The sequence below is a fragment of the Neovison vison genome, chromosome 11 (assembly GCF_020171115.1).
Source record: "Neovison vison isolate M4711 chromosome 11, ASM_NN_V1, whole genome shotgun sequence".
NCBI lineage: Eukaryota > Metazoa > Chordata > Mammalia > Carnivora > Mustelidae > Neogale > Neogale vison.
In genome coordinates, this window is record NC_058101.1 from 78726885 (window position 1) to 78754257 (window position 27373).

General features: G+C 33.5%; 1 long non-coding RNA gene across 1 annotated transcript; it reads left to right on the top strand.

Moving 5' to 3' along the window:
* Positions 1-821: 821 nt before the first annotated feature.
* LOC122890108 lies at positions 822-27373 on the top strand. The gene is made up of 4 exons (XR_006381058.1): positions 822-949; positions 1949-2125; positions 27135-27201; positions 27287-27373. It is a non-coding gene; the product is annotated as an uncharacterized LOC122890108 (long non-coding RNA).

Genomic DNA, 27373 nt, shown 5'->3' on the forward strand with positions numbered 1-27373 from the left:
AAAAAATAATGAATACTGTTTTTCTGAAAATAAATAAATTGGAAAAAAAAATTAAAAAAAAAATTTTCTTCCCCTAGATAGATACATGATAGATAGATAGGTAGGTAGGTAGATAGATAGATAGTATATGATGGATATATAGATGATAAGGATAAAGGTATAGAGTTATTCACACATATATGCATATATAACTATATGTATCATGTATGTATACATAATTACATGTGTAATACACAAATATATGTACATGCATACAACTAAATTTATTACATATGTAATATGTATACTTGTATATTACATATGCATATGTATATATGTGTATATATACACACACATATTATACACACACAAAAACCTTTTTCTTAACACTGCAATTTGTTATTTGTTTATCTCTCTTAAATTAATCAAATAGTATGCTGTGTAATGATACTAAAACATAAAAATGCTTTACTGTTTATAAGACAAAATTATTTCAGGCCAGTGGCTATATTATCAAGTGAAATAGCCTTTCTATTTTTTTGTACTCTAGTAAGAAACATTTTTTTTTTTTTTTACTTTCTGAGACTAAAGAAATTTTCATAAACCATAACAGGATCATTTTCACATAGTAGCTATGTCAAGAATACACGAAGACTGAGACACAGAATAGTATATGTATTTTGAAAGATGACATGAAAAATCTGGCCATTTGTATAAGAGCTTACCCCACGATTGATTTCATAACCACTTTCTTTTTTCTCTACAATTCCTTAGGTAAAAGAACAGAAAAAAAAAAAAAAAAGAAAATATATGTTATCGCCATAACACCTTAGCATGCACTAAATTTCTATTGGCATATGACTTAGAACAGACCTACAACTTCAGTGTAGGTGTTGGATTGGTAAAGAATAAGCAAGAGAAAAGTAAAGGATATCCTCTGAAGATGAGTTGTCAGGATGTAAAAATAAATGTAAGTAAATAAATAGTGTACTGTTGTAATTTTGTAAGAGCCTCAACTATGCAAATTGAAGGTGGAACTTGACCATAAATTCTCTTGTGGTGTCATAATTCTAGAAACTTTGAGCTTTAAAATTTAAATGTATGTTACTTGAGTTAAAAATCAGTTTAATTCCCTATTTTCTTCTAAGAAAAATCAGTCCAGAAAAGGAATATTAGATTTAATAATGCCAAATAGGCACAAATAAAGTGAATTTATTACAAAACAAAACAAAGTAAAACAAACAAACAAACAAAAAAGCACACATGAAAAACCTGGAAGATAAGACAGTTTCTTTGCAGGTTTAAGTTACAAAACTCATTGTGGTGACCTTACATACTATGTCTTCATTTTCTGTATTTTTCTGAAAAGCATAGAGACCTCTTATACTGCTCCATAGCTTTGCTTAGAGCACTGCCACACTCAAAGGCTATTTGTACCCTTTTCAAACCAATTACTTTGTTTATATATATATATATATTTTATCTCTCACCATGTATTTGCTAGGTTAGTGTGACTAAAAATCTTACAATTTCCATTTTACCAGAATACTACTAAAAATGCAGATGTATAATTTAAGTCTCATTACAGGTTGAAAATATTTGTGTAAATACAATTTTGTACATAGTTTCAGTTGTTTATCAAACAGACTCTGATATGTTAAAAACCCCTCTAACACTTAGAAATCTCCCTCCTAAAACTGCTGCTTAAGTTGGTTGAAGTATCAACTCGGTATTCTTGACAGGTATCTTTTATGTGTATTTGTGGCTACATTATTCTTATCACCATAGTATCACTCCGAGCTAACTCATTTCATTGTTGAATATGTTTCTTATATTGTTGTATAGTTAGAATTGAAGTGAGAGTGGTGACAAAATTTGGAAGACTTATAAAATACATGATTGTCAAATTTAAGAAAGGGACATCAAAAAACATTTTCTCCTCCAGTCCTTACAAAATTTCTTTTTTCAGTTGATATCACAGCAATGAAAAAACATTAGAGGGTTTTAATTAGAGGCATAACTCGGCATAATTTTGGACTTAAGACTACCTTCCTGACTTGTTTTTGGAGATGGACAGAGATTGGACTGTAGGAGAGAAAAAGTGGCGGTGGGTAGAGCACCCAGGGATCTGGAGAAAATAACCCAGGTGAGTGGTAATGGATGGTGGCCTGAATGAAGGTTGTAACAATGGCAGTAGTGAGAAAATTCTGTATTTTAAGAAATATTTAAGAGGTAGGAGAAATGGATCTTTCATATTAATTTGATATGTTGTATTTGGGATGATGACAAGAATTATATATAAGCCTAAGTAACTGGATAGATGAATCTAGCATATAAGTAATATAAGACAAAATTGGGTAGAAGCAAACTTGGGGGTGGGATATGGAAACAGAGTTTCTATTTATATCATGTTACATTTTAGATACTTTTAGACACACAAATGGAGGTTTCAGATAGACAGTTATTTAGGAGTCAGATTCCCTAATCAATATCCGTGTTAAAAATAGAGATTCTGCAGTTAATATGTATAAAACTGGCATATTAATTCATGGAACAAATGAGTTATAATAGGGAGAAAAATAATAAAGATGAAATTTCAAGGATATCAAGACTACTGAGAGGCTGAGTTATATGCAAATTGAAAATAAGTCAAGGGCATTAGTGAGACTGTAATGAAATTTTTCAGTAGAATTATGAGAAGGAAAGCCTGCTTGGAAAAACTAGAGAAGATAATATGAGATGAAATTTAAAGACAAATAAAACAGATAATTTGTTTTTGAGAAAATCTGATGTTGAAAGTAATAGATAAAGGAGTTACAAAGTGTGAATGTTAGCTTTCTTTACTTACAGTAAAATGTATTTAGTTCAATATATTCAATACAAATACATCTTTGCATATTAAATGTGCTGCTATAGTAGAAAGGAGAAATTAATAAATAGAAACAAAGTAATATAAATACGTAAATATAATAAAAATACAATCTTTCTCTTTCCCTTTCTTTTCTTGCTCTTTCTTTTACTTTCTTGCTTTCTCTTTCTCTGTCTCTTGCTCTACTTTCATGACTCTTTCTTGAGAGGCAAAATGTCTCACAAGTCAACCATTGATGAGGCAACATTAGGATAAATGATGACTCCTTTTCTCCAAGATAAACTATTTGTTTCCAGGTATGAAGATAAAACATTCAAAGAATCTCAGACTGTTTGTTTTGAACAGTGTTCCTTTAGTAAAAGTTTTTCTTTTTTTAAAATTTCTCAATAGTTTTGAGAGTTTTTACAAATATAAAATTTACGGTTTCACAGATTTTTTTCTCTAAGCAGTTTGAACATACGATTCTGTATTCTCCTCTAGTTTCCAGGATTTCTCATGAGATAGCATAAGCAAATCATATTCTGGGTCCCTTGTGTGTAAGAAGTTAACTGTTTCCTTGCTTTCAATATTCCCTCTTTGTTTTGGGACTTCATTAGTTTGATTATGATGTGTTCAGGCATACTTTTCTTTTTTTTAAATTCTACTTGTAGTTTGTTGAATATTTTGGATATATTAGTTAAAGACTACCTTAACATTCAATTTAGAAGGTTTGCCACTATTTCTTCAAATATTTTTCTGTCTCTTTCTCTGTTTGATTCCCTTCAGGGATTCCCATTATGCATATGTTAGGAAATCTGATGATGTCCCACAGATCAGTGAGGTTTTGTTCATTTTTCTTCATTTTTATTTCTCTGTTTTCCTCAGATTGGATAATTTCAATTGACATATCTTCGAGTACAATGGTTTTTTTCTTTTGCATACTCACAGAAAGTTTAGTCCTTCCTGAGGAGTTTTCATTTCAAGTATATTTTTCACTTCCACAATTTCTGTTTGGTGTCTCTTTATAATTTATGTCTGTTTATTAATATTCTGTATTTGGTGAGATAGCATTTTAATGTGTCCCTTTAGTTCTTTAGACAAGGTTTCTTTAAGCTCTTCAAACCCATTAAAAATAGCTGATTTAAACTCTTCACCTAGTTAATCTAGTGCCTATGGTTATTCAATTTGTTTTGATCACTTTTTTCTTGTGTATGTGTTGTATCTTCTTGTTTCTTTGTGTGCCTCATATTTTTTTAAAAGATTTTATTTGTTTACTTAGAGAGAGAGAGAGAGAGAGCAAGAGGGAGAGAGAAAAAGCACATGAGCTAGGGGAAGAAAAGCAGATTCCCTGCTGAGCAGGGAGCCTGATTTGGGACTTGATCCCAGGGGTCTGGGATCATGACATGAGCTGAAGATAGAGGCTTAATGCCCTGAGTCACCCAGGCACTCTATTTCATAATTTTTTGTTGAATTCTGGACATTTTGAATATTATAATGTGCCAGCTCTGGAAATCAGATTTTCCCCTCTCCATGAGAGTTTGCTGCTGCTGCTCATTTATTTATTCCTTGTTTAATAAATTCTCTGGAATAATTTTATAAAGATGTATTCTTTCTCATATGTAACTGCCTAAATCTCTATTCTGTTAGCTTGTCTAAGGATTAAACATTTTTTCTGAAATGCTTGGAACCAGAAAAAACTCCCAATTCCATGTGAGTTTTGCAGAGTGGTTCTGTATGTATTGAGACATACCTTTAAAACTCAACCAAGAAGCCTTTAACTCTACCTTAGTCTTCTGATTCTGCTTGTGTGGTCTCAAGCTCAGCCAGATGTCAGAGGTTAGAGGTTTCTAGGTCTTAAACATGTGCATGTTCTTCTAGTTTTCCAAGAATATGTCGAAGCTTTTTGTCTTATTTATTATTTTTTTTCATTTTTTTATTATGTTCAGTTAGGTAGCATCTAGTACATCGTTAGTTTTTGATGTAGTGTTCAGTGATTCATTAGTTGCATCCAACACCCTGTGCTCATCTCAATACATGCTCTCCTTAACACCCATCACTCTGTTACCCCATCTCCCCACCCCTTTCCCTCTGTAACCTTCAATTTTTTTTTTCCCCCCGAGTCTAGAGTCTCTCATGGTTTATCTCCCTCTCTGACTTCTTCCTATTCACTTTTCCCTCCCTTCCCCTGTGGTCCTCAACACTATTCCTTATGTTCCATATGAATGAAACCATATGATAATTGCCTTCTTTGCTTGACTAACTTCACTTAGTATAATACCATCCAGTTCCATCCATGTTGATGCAAATAGTGGGTATTCATCCTTTCTGAAGGCTGAGTAATATTTCACTGTATATATGAACCACATCTTCTTTATCCATTCATGGGTTGAAGGACATCTTGGCTCCTTCCACGGTTTGGCTATTTTGGACATTGCTGCTATGAACATTGGGTGTATGTGCCCCTTTTTTCACTACATCTCTGTTTTGGGGGCAAATACCTAGTAGTGCAACTGCTGGGTCATAGAGTAGCTCTATGTTCTTGAAGGTTCTTGAAGAACCTCCATGTTTTCCAGAGTGGTTGCACTAGCTTGCATTCCTGTCCATGAAGACCTGGAAAGCCAGAAGGGGCTGGCAGATCATATTTGGGGTACTAAATGAAAAGAACATGCAACCAAGAATACTTTACCCAGGGGGCGCCTGGGTGGCTCAGTGGGTTAAATCCTCTACCTTCAGCTCAGGTCATGATCCCAGGGTCCTGGGATCGAGCCCCACATCAGGCTCTCTGCTCTGCAGGGAGCCTGCTTCCTCCTCTCTCTCTCTCTGCCTGCTTGTGATCTCTGTCTGTCAAATATATTAAAAAAAAAAAAAAGAATACTTTACCCAGCAAGACTGTCATTCAGAACAGATGGAGAGATAAAGAGCTTTCTGGACAGGCATAAACTGAAAGAATATGTGACTACCAAGCCTGCCCTGCAAGAAACATTAGGGGTATTCTGTAAGCAAGGAGGAACCCCAAGAGTCACATAGAGCAGAAAGAAACAGAAAACCTATAGAAACAAGGACTTTACAGGCAATATGATGGCACAAAATTTATATCTTTCAATAGTTATTATCAATGTGAATGAGCTGAATGTTCCCATCAAGAGACACAGGGTTTCAGATTGGATAAAAAAGAAGGACTCATCCATATACTGTCTACAAAAGACTCATTTGAACCTTAAGACACCTCCAAATTGAAAATGAGGGGATGGAGAACCATTTACCATGCCAATGGACCTCAAAAGAAACCTGGATAACAATGATCATACCAGACAAGTTCGATTTTAAATCAGACTGTAGTAAGAGATGTAGAGGGACATTCTATCATAATTAAAGGGTCTATCCAACAAGAATATATAACAATTATAAATATATATGCTCCCAATGTAGGAGCAGTCAATTATACAAATCAATTAATAATCAAAACAAACAAACCAAACAAACAAACAAACCAAAAACCATATACGGATAACACTACATTAGTAGTAGGAGACCTAAACACTCCAATCACAGCAATGGACAGATCATCTAAGCAGAAGATCAAAAAAGAAACAAGAACTTTAAATGACACATTGGACCAGAACAACCTCATAGATACATAGAGAACATTCCATTCTAAAAAACAGAATACTCATTCTTCTAGAGAGCACATGGAACTTTCTCCAGAATAGATCACATAATCACATACTGGGTCATAAGTCATGTTTCAACCAGTACGAAAAGATGGAGGTTATTCCATGAATATTTTCAGACCATTACGTCAACGTTTTTTAGATCCCTTATTCCCCAGCATCTCACCCTGAAAATTTCCTTTGAAGCTTTTTGGCTAGATTATCATTTGCCCCAATTATTAACTATTGCCTCAGCAGCAGTAAATAAAACATTTGTTTATAAACATTTTAAAGAAATGTCCCTGGACAGAAACTTTAGTAAAAATCAAGTTCAGGTTTGGTGATATAAAGACAAGCCTTTTGAGTGGGACTTTTATGAAGCCACTAGACACATCATCTAAAAACAATCTGTGAATGTTTTCCAAACTTCTCTTTCCTATACCAGCACTGGTGTTTTCAAGGCTACCACTGAGCTGGGGAACAGAATATGAATCTAAGGTAAATTAAAATGCCACAAAACTCACTATTTTTAATAAGATTTGGGGTTTTATTCCCACCCCCTTGGCCCAGAAGAAGAGCTCCCAAAAGCTTTTGATTAGTTTCCAAGGTTCAGATGATACTGATTCTGACAGTTTTGTCATTTTTTCCATTTTTTTAAAATTTATGGCTGGCTTTTGGGGTTTCTTACTGAAAAATAGGAACATAACTGTTGTCACTCCATTAGTACACTTGTAAAAGAAATGTTAATGAATATTTTAGAGAATTATTATTTTTTTTTATTTTTCCATATGTAAATAACCATACTGAAATTACACAAAGCATCTTAGTATTAGAGGTATAAATGTTATTATTTATTGTTGAGCCTGTAAATAAAGATTACTTTTATGGTTTGGGGCTAAATTGAACTTCCTTCCGTTCCTTTCTTTTTACTTGGCTCAATTAATTTTCAAACTGGCATTGGAACAGAGACAGGTCTACCATAGTTAGGTTGTATAATTTGTACCTGTGATAACTAAACCAAGATCTAAGAGACATGCTGCCATTATTGACTGCCTGTACTATGTTTATATGGATGGTTCTATTCCAAGTAACGTTGAACCCAATTTTGGGAAGTTAGTTATGTAAAATTGATGATGAAATTGTGCAAATTTATGTACACAAAAATAATATATTTGTTTTTTTAATCAAGAAACCATACTTAGGAATGTTAGTTGTCTAAGAGACTACAATATTTTCCATTTTATATTTTGAAAAGGATTAAATATTTTTGACCAATATTGTGTGAATTCCTGCAAGAATAAATCATCATATATTTAACAGAAGTCTACTTACAATGGCTCATTGGACTCTTAGTGAAATAGTCAGAAAGTATTCAAAAAAACATTTTTAATGGTTATTTCTTGAAGATAACTCATCTGTTACTACAAAAATATCGTTTTCCTGCATCATCATTATTATTACTATCATTATTATGATATTCATGATATTCATCATCATAAATTACATATGTAATAGTTGTAGCATCAATCTGTATTGTTTTTATTTCATCTGTTTTCCTAAAAACTCTTTGACAGTGGCAAGGCAATCATATCAATGATTTGGTTATTTCAGAACAAGATTTTATTTATTTTTATTTTTTTAAAGATTTTATTTACTTATTTGACAGAGATCACAAGTAGGCAGAGAGGCAGGCAGAGAGAGTGAGAGGGAAGCAGGCTCCCCGCTGAGCAGAGAGCCTGATGCAGGACTCGATTCCAGGACCCTGAGATCATGACCTGAGCCGAAGGCAGCGGCTTAACCCACTGAGCCACCCAGGTGCCCCAGAACAAGATTTTAAAATGGAAAATACTTGCTTAGAGTTAACATATCAAAAAACTGTAAACACAACACTAAAAACTCCTTCTTTCAAATCGTGGTCCAATATTCAGTTTAATGTACTATGCTGCATTGACATTCCTAAATTTGTACTGTAATGCAAAATGGTGCATGGAAAGATCAATTCATGGATTGAATTACGTGGAAAAGAAAGGAAGAGTTACTTAGAGATTAGAACATAAGGAAGTCTATAGACTGCATGGATAGTTCTTGGAAAACTTTCGGCTTTTAAAAACTGATCTAATCACAATCTGTTGTCAATATTTCCAACGGTGAAATGGATGTACCTATTTCTAACTGTGAAACAAATTTTCCTGAGAACAGTATTTTCCATTTATTTTTAATTGCTTAGAGATACTCTGACAAGATGCACTATAGAAAGAAATGTATTATCTTTTCAAGAGATATTATCACACTTTCTTCAACACTGAAACTGCACAGCCTAGTACTGTGAGGAAGTGGGTTTCATAATGCACATTGTTGATGAGGAAAATCATTGTATTCAAAAAAGATAGATGAAGATGTTCAGAAAGTTCTTCAGATTACTATAAGAAGAAGAACTATAAGAAATTAAAATGCCTTATTATTATTTACATTCATTTACTACTAAAATGTTATTTAACATCAACCTGAGATGGTTAAGATCATTTAAAGTGGAAAATAGATATAATGAAAAAATTAGTTCTCATTCTCTTTTACAGTTTTTAATTGACAATAAATATTTCCTGATTAAGTTCAGAAAAGTTGATTCACTCAAAAATCAAAATATTTAGAGTATAAAAGTGTTCAAAAGCAATTTAAACAAGGGAATTCAAGTGGGAAGGATTGTTTACTGAGAATTTGGTTAGGTTGACACATGGCTATTCACACACCTTTCTACTAAAGAGAAAGGTTGTAGCATTAGCTATGTTGTCAGTAGGAAAAAAGCTGCCAAATGTTAACTTACTCCATTAAAAAAAAAAAAAAAACAAGAAAAGTCAGAAATAAGTAAGCTGCCCTAGTGAAAAGGAATCTTATCACATTTATTGCCTTAAAAGGACAGATAAGAGTAAAGGTCTATTTTCTCTGTTCACAGATAAGTGCACTTCTGATGATTCCAGAGTGAAAACTCTAAAGTTTGATAACAAAAACCATGATGTATGGCAATTCCAGTAGATTTCTGGGACTTCCTTTGCTAATATAAAAAGTTACTTGAGTAACAGAGAAGTTTCTGATCCAGCACAAGAAAATAACTATGCTGAATTATCAGAAAGCAGTGTTGCATAATGGTTACCGATGCTGCATGCTTAGGTTTGGAAGTCCTTCTCTGCCACCCACTAGCTTTGTAACTTGAGAGCAATTTTAATAGCATTTGTGCCTCTGTTTCTTCATTTTGTATAATGGGAAAAGAACCTAACTTTAAGTATTATTATACAAGTTAATTAGTCAGGGCATATAAATTTTTTAGAACAATGTCCATAAGTCTGGGTAGTTTATCTGAAATCCTATAGACTATTGTAGCTTGAAATAGGTTTTACTTCTCTCATGTATGTAATTCTTATTTCACAAAACTCCTCAGTCTTGAAATAGGTTTTTATTAAGAATCATATTTTATGTAAGAAGCCTGACTTAAAGATTTAATGTCAAGGAAATCTGAAGGTCACAAATATCCAACATCTAACAACTCTCTCTTTAAAAGAAATACATTAGTTGGAGAAAAAATCTGTCAACTTTCCAGTTCTTTCTTTTTGTTGTTTGTTTTTGTTTTTAAGATTTTACCTATTTATTTGACAGAGAGAGACACAGCGAGAAAAGGAACACAAGCAAGGGGAGTGAGAGAGGGAGAAGCAGTCTTCCCACAGAGCAAGGAGCCTGATGGAGGACTCAATCCCAGGACCCTGGGATCATGTTCTTAAAATTCAGTATTAGTCATTTCTTTATGTGAAAGTTTTTATTGTTTGTTAAAATACAAATATCTTAGGAAAATATATTATCATTCAAGCATGCTTTAATGCAAATGAATTTATCATCTCTTGTCAATATACTAGAATTTATTTGTTATTTATTTCATGCAGAGAGATATTATTCTTTTCTTTCTTTTCTTTTCCCTTCTTTTGCCAACAGTGAAGTTCTAAATCCATTAGATTTGGGACAATGCAAGGCTGGCTTTTGTCAGGTGTTGGGCAGGAGAAATGATTCCAGAGTGAAGTACCAGAACTTCAGCAGAATAAAGAAGGCATCCACCTAATTATTCAGGGAGATGAAGCCACATGTTAGCCATTTAATACTAAATAGTAATGATTTTACTTGACCTTTTATGGAAAGTTATAAACTAAAAGCAAAGAAATATGGAAAAGTGAACAGATGAAGAAAAAATAAATTCAAAGATTTTATGAATTTTTATACAGTAGCCTATTTATTATCTATTTTTTTCTTTATTCCACATAATTCAGAGAGCAATGGTCCTACTTAATGTTAACAACTGACATATACACAATGTATGGATTATAAGATTTTATTTATAAATATTGTGTAATGTCATCTTTTCCAATAATTGAAAGTACAATATTATTTCATCAGGTTAAAAAAAGTAGAAAAGTTCAGCTCAAAAAAACTGAGAAGTGTCAAAAAAGACTAATGTCTGATCTGAACACTTGTCATGCCATTTTGCCTTCCTTAAGTCACCAATATACAATAAAATAAAGAGGCATGAGGAGCTTAAAAATACCTCATGATATGATAAAATACACAAATTAAGAAAAAATCATTTTAGTATGTCACATTACTGGCCTACTTAAGATAAAGGAGTAGTATGTATGCATTTGTGATCTGAAGTAAAACCACCTGAATTTTCATTCCGATTCTATTATTTTCTTATCTAACTTGGGATGATTAAACTTTCTAAGACTAGGTTTTGTAAGAAACACTTTTGTAAAAGAAAGATAACAGCAATATTCCATTCATAGGATTATGGTGAGGATTAAATAAATAGTTAAAAAATTTAGCTCAAGACCCAGGATGATGTATTTTAAATAAAAATAGATGTTAGTTTCATGATTAATATTGTAATCAAGATATTTACATATTGATTGTTGGTGTACTTCTAGCTCTTACTGTTAGAAATTATGAAGTAAGCTATTCTAAAGGAGAAACACTATGAAACAATTAACAAGTAAAGTGATATAAGAGAAAAATTTGTTAAACTAATTTTGCACTTGCCTCTGCATAAATGAGAATGAACAAATGATATAACCCAATTTTAAGATTAATTATAAATTAATAAATTTAAGATCAATTAATAATTTAGACTGCCTAAATTTCAATTACTCAAAGTTTCATTATATTTCAGGAGCAGAAATAATCAAGATATTAAATGTAGTACATTCATATATATCCAATAAAATTCTATAGATGCAGTTTTCTTGATTGTCCTTGAGAATTCATTCATGGTAAGACTTTGCAAAAAAAATAAGTTATGTCAGTAATTTTTCATGCTTTCAAAGATTCTTTGTTTTGACATTGGAATTTTTGATGTGGTGATTTGAAAAACAATAAAAATACATGCGCACATGTGCATGCACACACACATACACACAGGCATTATTCTCACTAAGAAGTTATGTTATTAGAGTTTGAGCTCATCAAAACAACATGGGCTCCATGTCTGAAGCTGAGGTCAAATTTTTCAGGACTAGAATTTCTTTCTTTTCTTTTTTTATTGTCAAATGTAACTTCCTTTCTGGAAATAATCATGGCCAGAAGGCCTCATAATAAAAGACTCTGCAGGCTTTCTAGACATCAAATAGCTCTTATACAAAGAACACCTTTACCTGTTAAATGTGAATAAATTGGAGGTTGTCTTTTAGCACATAAAAGCTAATACAAATAAAAAGACTAGCAACCATTTGATACTGTTTTTCAGAATTTTGATAAGCAAAAATGGTCAATGCATACCTATGTGTATATGTACATATATATTCAACAGAACAATAATGGCACAATGGAATAAGTGGTATGCATAGTTTACCCTAAATAACCTAAATGAAATATCAATTAACTAGCTTATATAAATACTTAAGTTCAGAAAACAATGATATGAATGCATGAGAGTTAGGATACTACGTTTAAATGGTATGATAGCTTGAGACATATCTGATCAAGTGCAGTAAGTTAATCCAAATGTATACAAAGACACTAAAAATAGGGTGAGGGGTCAAGATGCACGTTGTTGTGGTGGTATCATGACTACTAGAGACAGAGCAAAAGGCAGGGAATACGGGAACAAATGTTTTCTTTTTTTCTGTAAAAATCTTTGATGACACACAATAGAAAACAGTATATTATACTGGTTATGGAATGAAAACTCGGTTTAATTAACTTCTTCCTTAATCTATGCCCTCTCTCTGGATTTTAATTTTCTTTGCCAGAAATATTAGGTGCTAAGTAGAACACTAGCACTATCTAGTCAATAAAGGTATAGCGCTTTTCTTTTCTGGCCCAAAGATTTTTATGTTTTATATTTCCTAAATTTATCTTTCCTGGGTCTTTTGTCCTAATTGGGTAATGGCACATTTTGTCACCTGATAAAGAATTATTAGGCATCACTGAACAGAGTGGAATAGATATTTCCTGGTGAGAGGCTGAAGGTCAAACTATTATTTTAGGAATAAAATAAAAAAGAGAATGTTGGAAATCTGATTTTTATTTCTATTTCTTCTATCATATTACCCTGTTAGACTCCAGTGATCCAATCTATAGTATGAAATTCTAACACTCAAAACACACCTAACATACAAAATACATCGGTAATATAAAATATTTCATAATTGTTCTAAAAAAAGACCAGATATAATAAACTTATATTATGTACAGGAAAATTTAAGTATAATAATACAAAAATCTAACATTGATACAAAAATGCCAAAAATGGATTAATTTTGCCTTGTTATAAAATTATAATTTTAAAGCAAAACTTTTAAATCCTGCATTTTGAAATTATTTACTACACATAGTTAAATTTATTTTATTTATAAATAAAACAGCCATAATAAAATTTTGCTGGAAATGAGATCACTTTACTTTGATTTTTTCTAATGTAACATTGTATGTCAACTATACTAAAAAATTTTATTTTAAAAATTGAGGAATAAAGGATTTCAGTGTCCCAGAAAAAAATTTCTTCTGGAATATACTAAACACAGAATTTAGAGGGTTGTATAAAATGAAACAAGACTACTTATTTCAGTGTGTAAATTTTAATGTCATTTTCATATAGTGATAATATGAATTGTGTATTTTTATACATTACATTTAAAGAATTTTATACTTTGTAATATTTTGAACACAAAAATCCAGGGGTTTTACATTATGATAATGATGGTAAACATTTTCCAAATATATTATCTGTGGGCCAGCAAATACTTTCGTGGTTGAAAAATAAAAATAGGGCTTTGTATGGCTACTATATTGTTCTTCCTTCTGACACTATCCCTTAAAACACTCCTTTTAAGATAAAGGAGTAAGGTGGAAATTGTTCATGCCTTTAGATTTGGTGCTTCACATCCAGACTGTGCTTATATTTTGTGATACTAAATCCATTTTATCAGACATAGAAATTGAAATCAAGTAAGTGGGACTTAATCCCCAACCCAATGCTTTAGAAATAATTTAAAATTTTTAGGGTTCAAAACTATGAAATAAGTCTCCCCATATATTTATGAAAACACTTTATCAAAAGAGGAAGGTTGAGTAAAAAACAACAACAAAAACCAAGTCCTCATACAGCCTGACTAGCTGGGTGGCCACCAGAATCACTCTTCATATCTTGCTGGCTTTCATCTCTAAAGATCAAGGAGAGGGCACCTGGGTGGCTCAGTAGGTTAAGCCTCTGCCTTCAGCTCAGGTTGTGATCTCAGGGTTCTGGGATCGAGTCCAACATTGGGCTGTCTGCTCAGCAGGGAGCCTGCTTCCTCCTCTCTCTCTCTCTCTCTGCCTGCCTCTCTGCCTACTTGTGATCTCTCTCTGTAAATAAATAATAAAAAAATAAATAAAGATCAAGGAGAAATGAGATTCTAGCTACAGCTGAATTTAGAGTAGCCTATTTATATCATCCAGAGAAAACTGTTCAGTGTTAGTCTGACAAACAACTAAGTATGTCAAGACTCTTGCTCATTTCTTCAGTCTCAACACAAATTCCATGCCCACAAATTCCATGCCCACAAATTCCATGTTACAGTTGTTCTGCACACTGTCTCCACTGTCTTTGGTCATCTTGTTACTTTGTTCTTGCTTTTTCTCTGACCAGAATTCTTAGTTTCCATTTCTTTGGGAAACTTTAGGAAACTATGGCTTCTTAAGTTCCTTATTAATGAAGCATAAGATCACCTACTTCTCCAACCTTTTTGTGCTTGAAATGAAATCTATCTTTCTATTAAAGACTTTGACTTCCCAAGAGCCCCAGAAAATGAGGCTGCCCTTGATCACACCAAAAATAGCTCAGTTTTGGTGAACAAATCTTTGGACTTTAATCACTCTTACTTTAGCCCCAAGACCCCATCTGGCAATCTGATTACTACTTTCATGAAAAACAAAGTAAAACAAAACAAGGAAACTGTCGTATTGAACTCTTGTCATTTACTTATGCTTCTCTCTCCTTTTAAAAATATATTTTACCTACCAGTAAGATCTCTATATAGAGGGGCGCCTGGGTGGCTCAGTGGGTTAAGTTGCTGCCTTCAGCACAGGCCATGATCTCAGGGTCCTGGGATGGAGTCCCGCATTGGGCTCTCTGCTCAGCGGGGAGCCTGCTTCCTCCTCTCTCTCCCTCTGCCTGCCTCTCTGCCTACTTGTGATCTCTCTCTGTCAAATAAATAAATAAAATCTTTAAAAAAAAAAAAGATCTCTATATAGATACACCACTAACATTGATCAAGTATTTTTGAAACCTGGATCACAGGCTTTCTCTTTCTCTCTCTCTCCATCCTCAAACTAGACACCTGATCTGTATGAATCACCAGTTCCTAAGAGAGATTATTATCTTCTAGATCTGCTCATCTCTTCAACTCTGTATTTACCTACCATGCTCACAATTATCACTCCAGACTGTTAAACTTCTGAAAGTTTGCTTTTTTTTTTTTTTTTAAGAATTTAATTATTTATTTGACAGAGAGAGAGATCACAAGTAGGCAGAGAAGCAGGCAGAGAGATATGGGGAAGCAGGCTCCCCGATGAGCAGAGAGCCCGATGCGGGGCTCCATCTCATGATCCTGGGATCATGACCAGAGCCAAAGGCAGAGGCTTTAATCCACTGAGCCACCCAGATGCCCCAAACTTCTGAAAGTTTTAATAACTTCTGAATCCACAGCTTTTTGAAACTCATACACTTTCCCCTCTTCCTCAGCGTTTCACTGTGTAGTCTGAACTCCCTGGTCAATCTATTAACCATGATTTTACTGAGATATTTATCATTTTTCTTGGATTCTCATTGTATTCCTATAAAATCTTTCCCAAAAAATCATACTATAAATAAGCTGGGATTCCAGATTATTTAACATTTTTGCAGGGGATCAAAGAAAATGTAGACTGATTTCATTTATAATGCATACCAACCTACCATCTATAATGTACATCACTACATACTTCTCAGTAAGTCTACTTTTCCAATAACTAGCTCATTCTAAGAGTATGACTATATTGCCAAAGTAAACAGAGAAGAAAAGAAACTTTCAAATGGGAAATTATTTCAACATCTAGCCACTAAATTTGTAAACTTATATGCATCCATAAACAATCCCTTTTTGCCCAACCTCTTATTCAAATGAAATGACCCTCCTATCTAATGTCTTCTATCTGTACTCTGCAAGTAACAGTTTTCCGTATCTCTAGATATTTAATCTTAACATGATCTCTCTTTCCTTTTTTCAAATTTTTTTTGTATATTGACACCATTTCAATTATATTTTATCTATTAACTTAAAGATATAATTATAATATCAATAAAAATTACTTGACCACACATTTGATTACTCAAAAAATTTGATGGTTATTATTTGCTTAAGAATAATCTATATCAGAGGTGCCTGGGTGGCTCAGTGGGTTAAAGCCTCTGCCTTCAGCTCAGGTCATGATCTCAGGGTCCTGGGATCGAGTCCCACGTCGGGCTCTCTGCTCAGCAGGGAGCCTGCTTCCTCCTCTCTCTGCCTTCCTCTCTGCCTACTTCTGATCTGTCTCTGTCAAAGAAATAAATAAAAATCTTAAAAAAAAAGAGAAGAATCTACATCATGGGATATAGCAGTCAACATAGTACACAAAAATATCTGCCTTCTTGGACAAAAAGAAACAAACTATGAAGGAATTTTTAAGGTGTAAAAAAAAAAAAGCTGTTAAGGAGGATAGCGAGTGAGAAAAGTGAAAGAAAAATGCAATTTTTATATAAGATCACTGAGGATGCATTGCTGAGTAAATAACTTTTGAACAAAGACTTGAAAAAGGTGAGCAAAGAAGCCAAGAAGATATCTTGGGAAGTGAATGGAAAACAGCAAGTACAAAGATTCTGAGAAGGAGCACTCAATAAATGTGAATAACAGCAAAAAGGTCAGCGTAGCTAGAGAAGAGTTGGCGAGAACAGGGGATGTAGAGAATGGAGTCAAGGAAGAAAAGGGGGATGGGATCTTGTAGATCATGGGGGAGGAGGTTAACTTTTGCTTTCAGTGAAATGGAGAATCATTGGAGATTTTGAGCAGAAGTGGTGCAATCTAAATATGTTTAAAAGGATCCTTCAGGCTACTATGTAGAGAACATAATGACAATGTTCAGTAGTGAAAGCTCGAAAGACGGTAACGAGGGTGCAACAATAATACAGCCGAAAGATGGTAAAGACTGAGACCCAGGGATAGATAGTGGTAAGTAATTAAACTTTAGATTTTGTAAGGGTATCAAAATAATTGTTTGATGAATTGGATATGAAATTCATAAGGAAAAAATAAGGATAACACTCAAATTTGAAGCCTAAGCATTTCTAAGACAGAGTTATAAACCGAAATGTAGAAAATTACTTCAGAGGAATTTGATGAGTGATATTTGAAGATCACTTTTGAGTGGGTTTTTTTGTTTGTTTGTTTTTAAGATTTTATTTATTCGACAGGCAGAGATCACAAGTAGGCAGAGAGGCAGGCAGAGAGAGAGGAGGAAGCAGGCTCCCCACCGAGCAGAGAGCCCGATGCGGGGCTCGATCTCAGGACCCTGAGATCATGACCTGAGCCAAAGGCAGAGGCTTAACCCACTGAGTCACCCAGGTGCCCCTACAGATCATTTTTGAGTGTTTTGAAGTCACAGTTGGTCACCAAGAGGAAATTTTCAGAAAGCAGTTGGAATACATGGATACATGACACATGTACTATATTCAGGGGAAATATAAATTGAGAATTTCTAACGTATAGATGGCATTTGAAGTCATTAGAGTGAATTAGATCAGTATAAGACTGGGTGTTGAGATAAAACAAAAAGTTTCAAACAACCAACCCTATATGAGTCCAAGGATAAAAATGAAAAAAAAAAATCAAAGAACACTGAGGAAGAAGAGAACATTAAAGCAGGAAGAAAATTTCTTTAAAAAGTTTGTTGTTTCAGAAGTAAAATGAAAAAGAAAAAATATTGAGGAAGGAAGAGTGATCAATTGTGCAAAAGCCACTAATAGGTTAGCATGATTAGAACTCACAATTGACCATTAGATATAACAACATAGAGGATCTATGACCTTAATGAAAGCATTTGTGTTGGGAGATAGGAAAAATCCCAAATAGAGTAAATTATAAGACAAAATTGGAGGAAAGGAATCAGACAGTGAATATAGGCAACTCTTTTGGAAAAATTTTGCTGCAAAGAAGTGAAGCAATAGGATGGCAACTATTGGAATAGAAACTGTCCCATGCCCATGATAAAAAAAAATATATATATATCTACCGGAATTTATTTTAAACCAATTTAAGTGATCAAGGGCAGCTTGCTCAGGGAACATGCTTTTGCAAGACATTCAATCTGCATTATTCCATTGCTTCTGATTGTCCTCCAATCAAGACTGTAGCTCTCCAATTAACTTGCCTCTAAGTGAAAACAGTCTTATCTGAGTGAGACTTCTCCTGTAGATACCCACCAACTTGACTTAGATTTCAGGTAATGCACCAAATGCTGATCACTAATATTTTGCCTATTATCAACTCAGCAATCTTCTCTGCTCAAAGAGACTGTCCTTATGAGCATAGTTCTTTACTACTATAATAAGCAATAAATTCAGCATTGTGATAGATGGGGTACATTATCAAAGGAATGAGACTGAGACAAAGTGAAAGTTACACAAATCTTTATTCTACACCAAGCATTAGAAGTCAGACTGACCGGCCAGGGCCGCCTCCAAAGAGAGCGACCCCATCCCGATGTCACAGGCTGGTTTTATAGAGCATAACTGCAGACCTCAAGGTACATGGCTTCTATTGTTAGGGCGTTTACTCCCGGAATCGATACCCAGAACTGATACCAGGAACGACTGGGGCGTTTATTTCCAGAATGAAGTCCATGGATGTAAACAACAATATGGCTACCTAGGCGATATAGAATCACTCTGGCTAAGCAGGCCCTAATAGGCTAAGCAGGCCCATTAAATCGGCCCTAACAGTGATTTTCTATTTCAGATCTAGGATAGTGGTCTCAGTAGCCTTTGAAACTACTCTTTTTACATGTATTTCTATTCCCTGTTCATAGCCAACCCACTTGGAAAAAAGTTATCCACCCTTGATTTTTCATGTTCTTATCCTCTTTTCACTAGTGTTCTATTATGTACTAGGTTTTGTTTCCAGCTGCCACATTTTCAATTAAATTGTTTTTGTTCTTTATAAGTGTCCTTCAAACTGGTTAGGGAGAACCCTGGGGTACAAAAAGACCTTCCAATGAGTTTATTCCAGCATGAAGTTCTTTAAGGGAATCAACATTCAGATCAACTTCTCTTTGTAATCTTTCCTAAATTGCTCTGCTAGAGAAGGCCCTCAGGAGCAACACTAACTCTACTTTACCGAATAAAGCCTTATCCTCTCACTCTTCATGATATTTAATTTGGTACATTTCTCAAGAGGTAAAACCTTCCAAAAAAAAGGGACATTTTTAAAATATCAGTGTACGAGAAACCTACTCTTCCAAGCCATTGTGAACTACTGTGAGGCTTAATCATTCTCTGTGTTATATATAAAACTGTTAAAACAGATGCATGACATTAGAGATGGGATATTTTGACCTATGTTTGAGTATTTTGGGTATAGACAGGTGATAGAGTAAGGAAACAGGAACCATTTTTGACATTTTTCATGTAATGATCTTGACTTTTCCAACCTCCAGTAGTCCAAAAGATTCTATTGACTCCTGAGGAGTGATTCTGAAGTCAAACACAATAATAAGAGATATTGATAGCAGCTTTCATTCAACAACTACTTCCCTTCAATTTTATTTGAAGATTTATTTATTTATTTTAGGGAGACAGAGAGAGTGGGAGAGAGAGAGCATGCCTGAGCAGGGGTGGTAGGGGGGAGGGAGAGGATCCCAAACAGACTCCCCAGAGAGCCCACAGCCCAAAGCAGTAGGGCTCAATCTTAGGACCCTAAGATCATGACTTGAGCCAAACCAAGAGCTGGATACTCAGCAAACTGAGACACCCATGCACTCCTTGTGATTTTATTTTCTTTATTCCATTTATTATTTACTAGAATACCCCTAACACAATATGTTCTTTTGTGGTAACTAATACATCAAATAAGAATCATTAAATTATTTTCTATAGGACCTACACTTACTAGAAGCCCCGTACTTTCTGTTCACTGGTGCCTGAATTTCTGCAAACTAATGTCATTCTAGTTACAAGTAGAATCCTCCATAGATACATTAAATCAGTGAAAGAAAGCAGTTTCATTAAGCCCACTTACTGATATATTTCCCATATAATTTTATTATTTTAGTCTGCTTAAAATATAGTTATATTTTATTAGCTTTTAAAAATAATATTCATAATGATAATTCAATTTTGAAGATATTTCAGTACTTAGAAGTTTATAGTCCAAGGAAAACTTTAAATATATTAAATTTCAATTTACATACTTTTTTATTAAACAGTGTGATAGTGTGGTCTGAAATACTGTATGTGAGAGGAATGTAATTAGAAGTTTATGGGGAAAATGAAGAATCCAAAATTTCTGACTTAAGGAAAATTCATTCATATGTTTTCAAAAATGAGCTGTGATGAGAACATAAAATAAAAAATAACTTACATATTAGTTTATATATTGTTTTTAACATATTTTATATTTTCTAACAGTTTAAGTTTCAAAGAAAATTAAGCAGAAAATACAGAGTAGTCATACATCTCTATATTATTTTTATTATGCAACATTTCAAATGGAGAACAAAAAAATTATTTTATATATATATAGTGTGTATATATCTATAGCTATATCTATCTATCTATATAACACTATTCAAGAAGAGAAAATACAGGAAAGCATAAAAACAAAATGATTGACCACATTTCCTATCCTTCAGAGAACTACTCTTAAAACTATATTTTTCAGGATCTTTTTCTGTATTTGTATAAACATAGATTCATATTTTATAAAATCAATATCGCATTTTACATAATATGGCCAAGCTTTTTTTAGTTAACAGTAACATTTTCTATGTCAATAGTTTTTCATTTTCCAACACCTATTCCATATTCACATTTCCCCAATTCTCCTAAAAATGTTAACAGCTTTCTTTTGTCCTAAACGGTTTAGGATCCAAATCAGTATCATGTTTTATGTTGCTGTATTTCTTTGAATTCCCAGCAAATACCCCTCTGTCAATAAGTCTGCCAAATAAAATTAGGACATCCACTTAAATTTGATAACTATTACTTTGTTAGTATCAGTATGTCCCAAATGAAACACTTTATGGCAACACTTAAGTTAGAATTACTTTTGTTGTGTTTATTATCATTTGTGATTATTATTATCATTTTGCTGCTTAAGAACAGAAAGCATGTTTAGATCTATTTTATATCTTTTAACTCAAAATTTTATTTATGTTACCAATGCTATTATATTACATATCACAGCCTAACGATTATTTTCTATCTTTAGTTTTTAAATGTCTTAAATGCCATACCAGTTAATTTAAGAAGGGCTCCCATTTCCATATGTTGTGTTGTGATTCCTATCTTGCTTTGCTAGATTTTGTGATTAACCTTTTTTTTTTTTTGACTCAAAATTTACTCAAAGTCTATATATATTTCCTAAATTCTTACTTGATTTAAAAATTTTTATCAGTTGCTCTTATGGTCTATTATTTGGACGACTACTTGACTAGACATCAATGTCACATGTCATACTTGTCCACCCTCAAAATTTTGTAGAACTCGCTTCCCAGTTTTCTGAACTGGATGTGCTATGAGATGTTTTTCCACCTGTTTAAGAATAGGATTCTTACCTGTACATCAAAATTCAGTAAAGACTAAATTCTTCCTTGGTGTTTGCAAGTTAAATGCATAAATACCCATCAAAGTAATTAATGTGTAGTGGTGTGGAAGAAACCAGAGGTAATCTTAAACTTCATCAATTTTAATTTGTTGTCCTTCCCACTAGTGAATCCATCCGTTACATCTTCTGTTCCAGATGGACCAACTTCACTCAGTTTTCCTCATTTATAAGGTGAATGTGGTTAACAGAAAAAAAACCTTCATCTGAATCCACAGTATTGTGTTGTGATCAATGCTCTTTCTTCCTTCTATACTTCTGTCAGTTAGAGAAACTGTAAGATACTTGGAATGCTTTTTACTTGGAGAATAGAGTCCTCTAGATTTGCAATTGCAATTCTGCCATTTGCTTTTTTGCATCTTTGTGTGAACAATCTCTAGTTTTGTTGTTCCCTAGATTATTCACCTAAAAATCAAAATTTGAGGAAGCTTTTATCATTTCTCAGTTTTCACACCAAATTTGTTCTGAACTTCCGGATTTTAGAAGATTATTCTAGTAAGGGTTATTTCATTTTAAAATTGAAGTTAGTATTTCTAACAAGTTTTATTTCCTTTAAGAATATTTTCAGTGTTTTTCTTTTTAAGATTTATTTATTTTATTTTAGAGAGAGAGAGAGTGGGAGAGGAACAGAGGAAGAGGGTTAGAGACAATCTAAAGCACACACCCTGCTGAGCACAGAGCCCAATGAGGGACTCTGTCTCATGACTCCGAGATCATGACTTGAGCCAAAATGAAGAGTTGGACACTTAACTGACTGAGCCACCCAAGTGCCCTTATTTTCAGTGGTTTTTAAAGAAATAAAATGATGTAAAATAGTTCTATATGGAATTTTTACCATTTTCTTTTGATATTATTAGTAATTTATTTATCATTATTAATTGTATGAGCAATGGAAGATAGTTTTGATAAGGTAAATAAGCAAAATGTTGTATAAAAATTAATATTTTCACCTTCAATCTTGTTCTTCTTACCCACCCTAAACGTTGTTTTTTCTTTCATCCTAAACAAAATTAAAGTTCAGCCCTTTTCCATACCCGTAATTCCTAGGACTTTCATACACATATAAAACATCTGTACTACAAATATTTTAAACATGCTTTTTTGTTTTTTTAAGATTTTATTCATTTATTTGAGAGAGGATGAGTGAGAGAGAGCATGAGAGAGGAGTAGGTCAGAGGGAGAAGCAGACTCCCCAAGGAGCTGGGAGCCCGATGTGGGACTCAATCCTGGAAGTCCGGGATCATGACCTGAGCTGAAGGCAGTTGCTCAACCAACTGAGCCACCCAGGCGCCCTTAAACATGCTTTTTAAAAAACGTCAGAATTTAGAGAATACTCATTAAGTTGCAGTTTATAAACACACACATACATTATATCTGTTATACCTTCATGTTACTATATGTGCATATATCTAATTATTTAAATAGCTTTGTATTATCTCACTGTAGAATTATTGATTGACTTTTGCAGCAAAAACAAATAATCTCTGAATCTCTGTGTACAACAATAACAAATTTTCTTTTTTTATTATTTTTTATAAACATAATGTATTATTAGCCCCAGGGGTACAGTCCAGGTTTACACACTTCACAGCACTCACCATAGCACATACCCTCCCCAATGTCCATAACCCCACCACCCTTTCCCTACCAACCTTCCCCTGGCCACCTTCAGTTTGTTTTGTGACATTAAGAGTCTCTTATGGTTTGTCTCCCTCCCAATCCCATCTTGTTTCATTTATTCTTTTCCTACCCCCAAGCCACCCACGTTGCATCTCCACTTCATATTAGGGAGATCATATGATAGTTGTCTTTCTCTGATTGACCTATTTCACTAAGCATAATACACTCTAACAAATTTTATTTCTGATTCATTTTTTATGAAAACTACAGCCAACTCATTTTCATGAAAACTATAGCCTCTGCTCCAGGCTATATATAGGTCACTTAAAATTAATGTTCCCTGTGTATTCTCATTCTGTGACTGAGGCTGTTGGTTGAGCCCCTGAAACACTCTGTCCTCATAGCAAGGGGCAGATTCACAAGATGTTGAACCAAAACACACATCATCAAGCCCAACAATGGGGCACATACAGATCACATACAGATATAGCATAATTATTCTAATCATTTCTCTAGTACTGTGCATTTAAGTTGTTTGGGGGTTTTGTTCTCTCTCTCTCCCTCTCTCTCTCTCTTTTTTTTTTTTTTTTTTTGGAACATGAAGACATGTTTAATTCCAAATAATAGATTTATAAGAGAAAAGTATGATTACCTGTTAATGGCTTTGGCAAGCATAGAATTAAAGAGGTGATTCCAAATTCCAAAAGTCTGGATCAGCAATTTCATACTTTAATGTTGCCAATCTAATCAAAGAGCATTTATTTGTTTCTAAGTTTCCTTCTCTCTCAGTTGTTGGCCTAAATGCCCTTTGCTCCCTTCTCTAAATTTTCTTTCTTAATGATTTATAAAAACTCTGTGTATTGATGATATTTACAAGTAATAAGATTTAAGAGTTATTGAACATTTACCATCTGTCGATATATGTCAACACTGATACATAATTTCAAACAAAACTATAAACTATGTATGCATGACTTATTATCCTCATTCTTTCTCATATGAGAAACCTGACAGGAATCTGTATATATCACAAAACTAATAAATTCATGCCATGATATAAACCTATTCAGACTAGTCTAGAGTCCGTCTTTTAAATTAGATGTTATATTATATGTCAGCATATAACTTTATTGGCATAGTAATCCAACTTCAGACTAATGTTATCAATATTTTTGCCTTGCTTAGACTTTTTTTTATTGTGTTATGTTAGTCACTATACAGTACATACAGTACATCATTAGTTTTTGATGTAGTCTTCCAAGATTCATTGTTTACATGTTATACCCAGTGCTCCATGCAATGCCTACCCTCCTTAATACCCACCACCAGGCTCACCCATCCTCCCTTTCCCCACCCCTCTAAAATCCTCAGTTTTATTTTCAGAGTCCACAGTCTCTCATGGTTCATCTCCCCCTCTCATTTCTCCTTTTCATGTTTCCTTTCTTTCTCCTAATGTCCTCATGTTATTCCTTATGTTCCACAAATAAGTGAAACCATGTGATAGTTGACTTTCACTGATTGACTTATGTCACTCAGCATAATCTCCTCTAGTCCCATCCATGCTGATTCAAAAGTTATATTCATCCTTTCTGACGGCTGAGTAACATTCCATTGTATATATGGACCACATCTTTATCCATTCGTCTGTTGAAGGGCATCTTGGCTCTTTCCACAGTTTGGCTATTGTGGACATTGCTGCTATGAACATTGGGGTACATATGGCCCTTCTTTTCACTACGTCTGTATCTTTGGGGGCTTTGTTTCAGATTATACATCTTGATTTTACATAGTTCCTATAGTAATAAATAGTCTGTTAGTTTGTTGGCGCTTAAGTTGTATACGGATTTTAAATGTACCATAGTACTTTTGTGGCTATGTTCTGTGTTTCATTTCAGATATACACCACTTAATCCAAAGCATTTTTATATAAACTATCACTTTTTAATTCAATTAAAGTGTCATTTTTATCATATACTGTAATTTTTTGATGCATACTGAGTTCTTTCATTGTATTTCTTAATAAAATAAGGTATGTTTTTCATTTTTTATTTTATGTAAATATTTTTATTGGAAATTATGATGACATTTTTTAGGAACTATAGGTTATTAAGCCCACTTTTACCATATTTTCTTAAGTTTTGTGCAAACATTATGTTAGTTTGAGGGAAACAACATTTTTATGATATGATATTATGATTTAGGAACGTGATGTGTTTCTAAGTTTATTCAAAAGTAGTTATCTACACCTTAGCATAATGGTTTTATGGTGATTTTATTTATTTGTTTATTTTGTATACAGATTCTGTCTTGATATTTTGTAATCTATAGACTAAATTAGGAATTTAACCCCATTGACATATATTTTTTAATTATTTTTATTAACATATGATGTATTATTTGCCCCAGGGGTACAGGTCTGTGAATCATCAGGCTTACACATTTCATAGCATTCACCATAACATATACCTTCTCCAGTGTGCATAAACCAACCACCCTCTCCCTACCTCCCCACCCCCCAGCAACCTTCAGTTTTTGTGAGATTAAGAGTCTCTTACAGTTTGTCTCCCTCCTGATCCCATCTTATTTTATTTTTCCCTTTCCTACCTCCCACAACCTCCACTCTGCCTCTTAAATTCCTCATATCAGAGAGATCATATGATCATTGTCTTTCTCTGATTGATTTATTTCACTCAACATAATACCTTCTAGTTCTATCCACATCATTGCAAATGGCAAGAATTCATTTCTTTTGATGGTTGCATAGTATTCATATATATATATATATATATATATATATATATATAAAGAGGTGGTATATGTATATATATATACATATACCACCTCTTTATCGATTTGTCTGTTGGTGGACGTCTAGGTTCTTTCCGTAGTTTGGCTATTGTGGACATTGCTGCTATAAACATTCAGGTGCACATGCCCCTTCGGATCACTACATTTGTATCTTTGGGTACATACCTGTAGTGCAATTGCTGGGTCATAGGGTAGCTCTATTTTCAACTTTTTGAGAAACATCCATGCTATTTTCCAGAGTGGCTTCACCAGCTTGCATTCCCACCAAGAGTGTAGGAGGGTTCTTCTTTCTCCACATCCTGCCAACATTTGTCATTTCCTGACTTACTAATTTTAGCCAGTCTATAAAAATTTGTGCAACAAAATAGGAAAATATGCTTAATTTGTTCAGTTTGCCTTTCCAGCTTGGTTAGAAGACTGTAGTTTATTATTTATAATTTTCTTTTTTTCTACAACTTCTACAACTTCTAAATCAACCTCTTCTCTATCCATTACCACCAACGGTTAGATTTTGAATTGTAACTAAAAAATAAGTATTTTATAGATAGCCCAACTATCTTAAGAAGTAACTATGGACATAATCATTTGCCTCATTTTGTCATTTGGTAGTTCTGCTAATTAATATAAACAAATTTGCATATATATATAGATTTATCTTTGTTGGTATTCACATTTACATTTTTAATTGATAGTAACTGCAAGGAATAACGTGCTTTCTTTGCATTTAAAGCAGGTTCTATTTAAAAACCTAATCAACTTTTGCTCCTATGCAGTGTTTTTGCTGGAATTCTTACAGATTTATTTATTTATTTATTTATTTTCCTGTAGAATGAAGGTAAACTGTGGTCCTGGCACTTCCAGTTACTTAGGAAGAGAATATGAAAAAGGTTCATAGGTGAGTGAAGTAGACACAACATTTTCTTTCCTTTTTCTTTAACCAGTTTAAAAAATTACACTGTTTGATTCTTTGCATGTCTTAGGAAGAATTAGCTGTAATGTTAGAGAACACTGTGGACAGCAATGTTAACCAGACTGTTTCTTCAAAAGGGAAAAAAAGTGATGAAAAA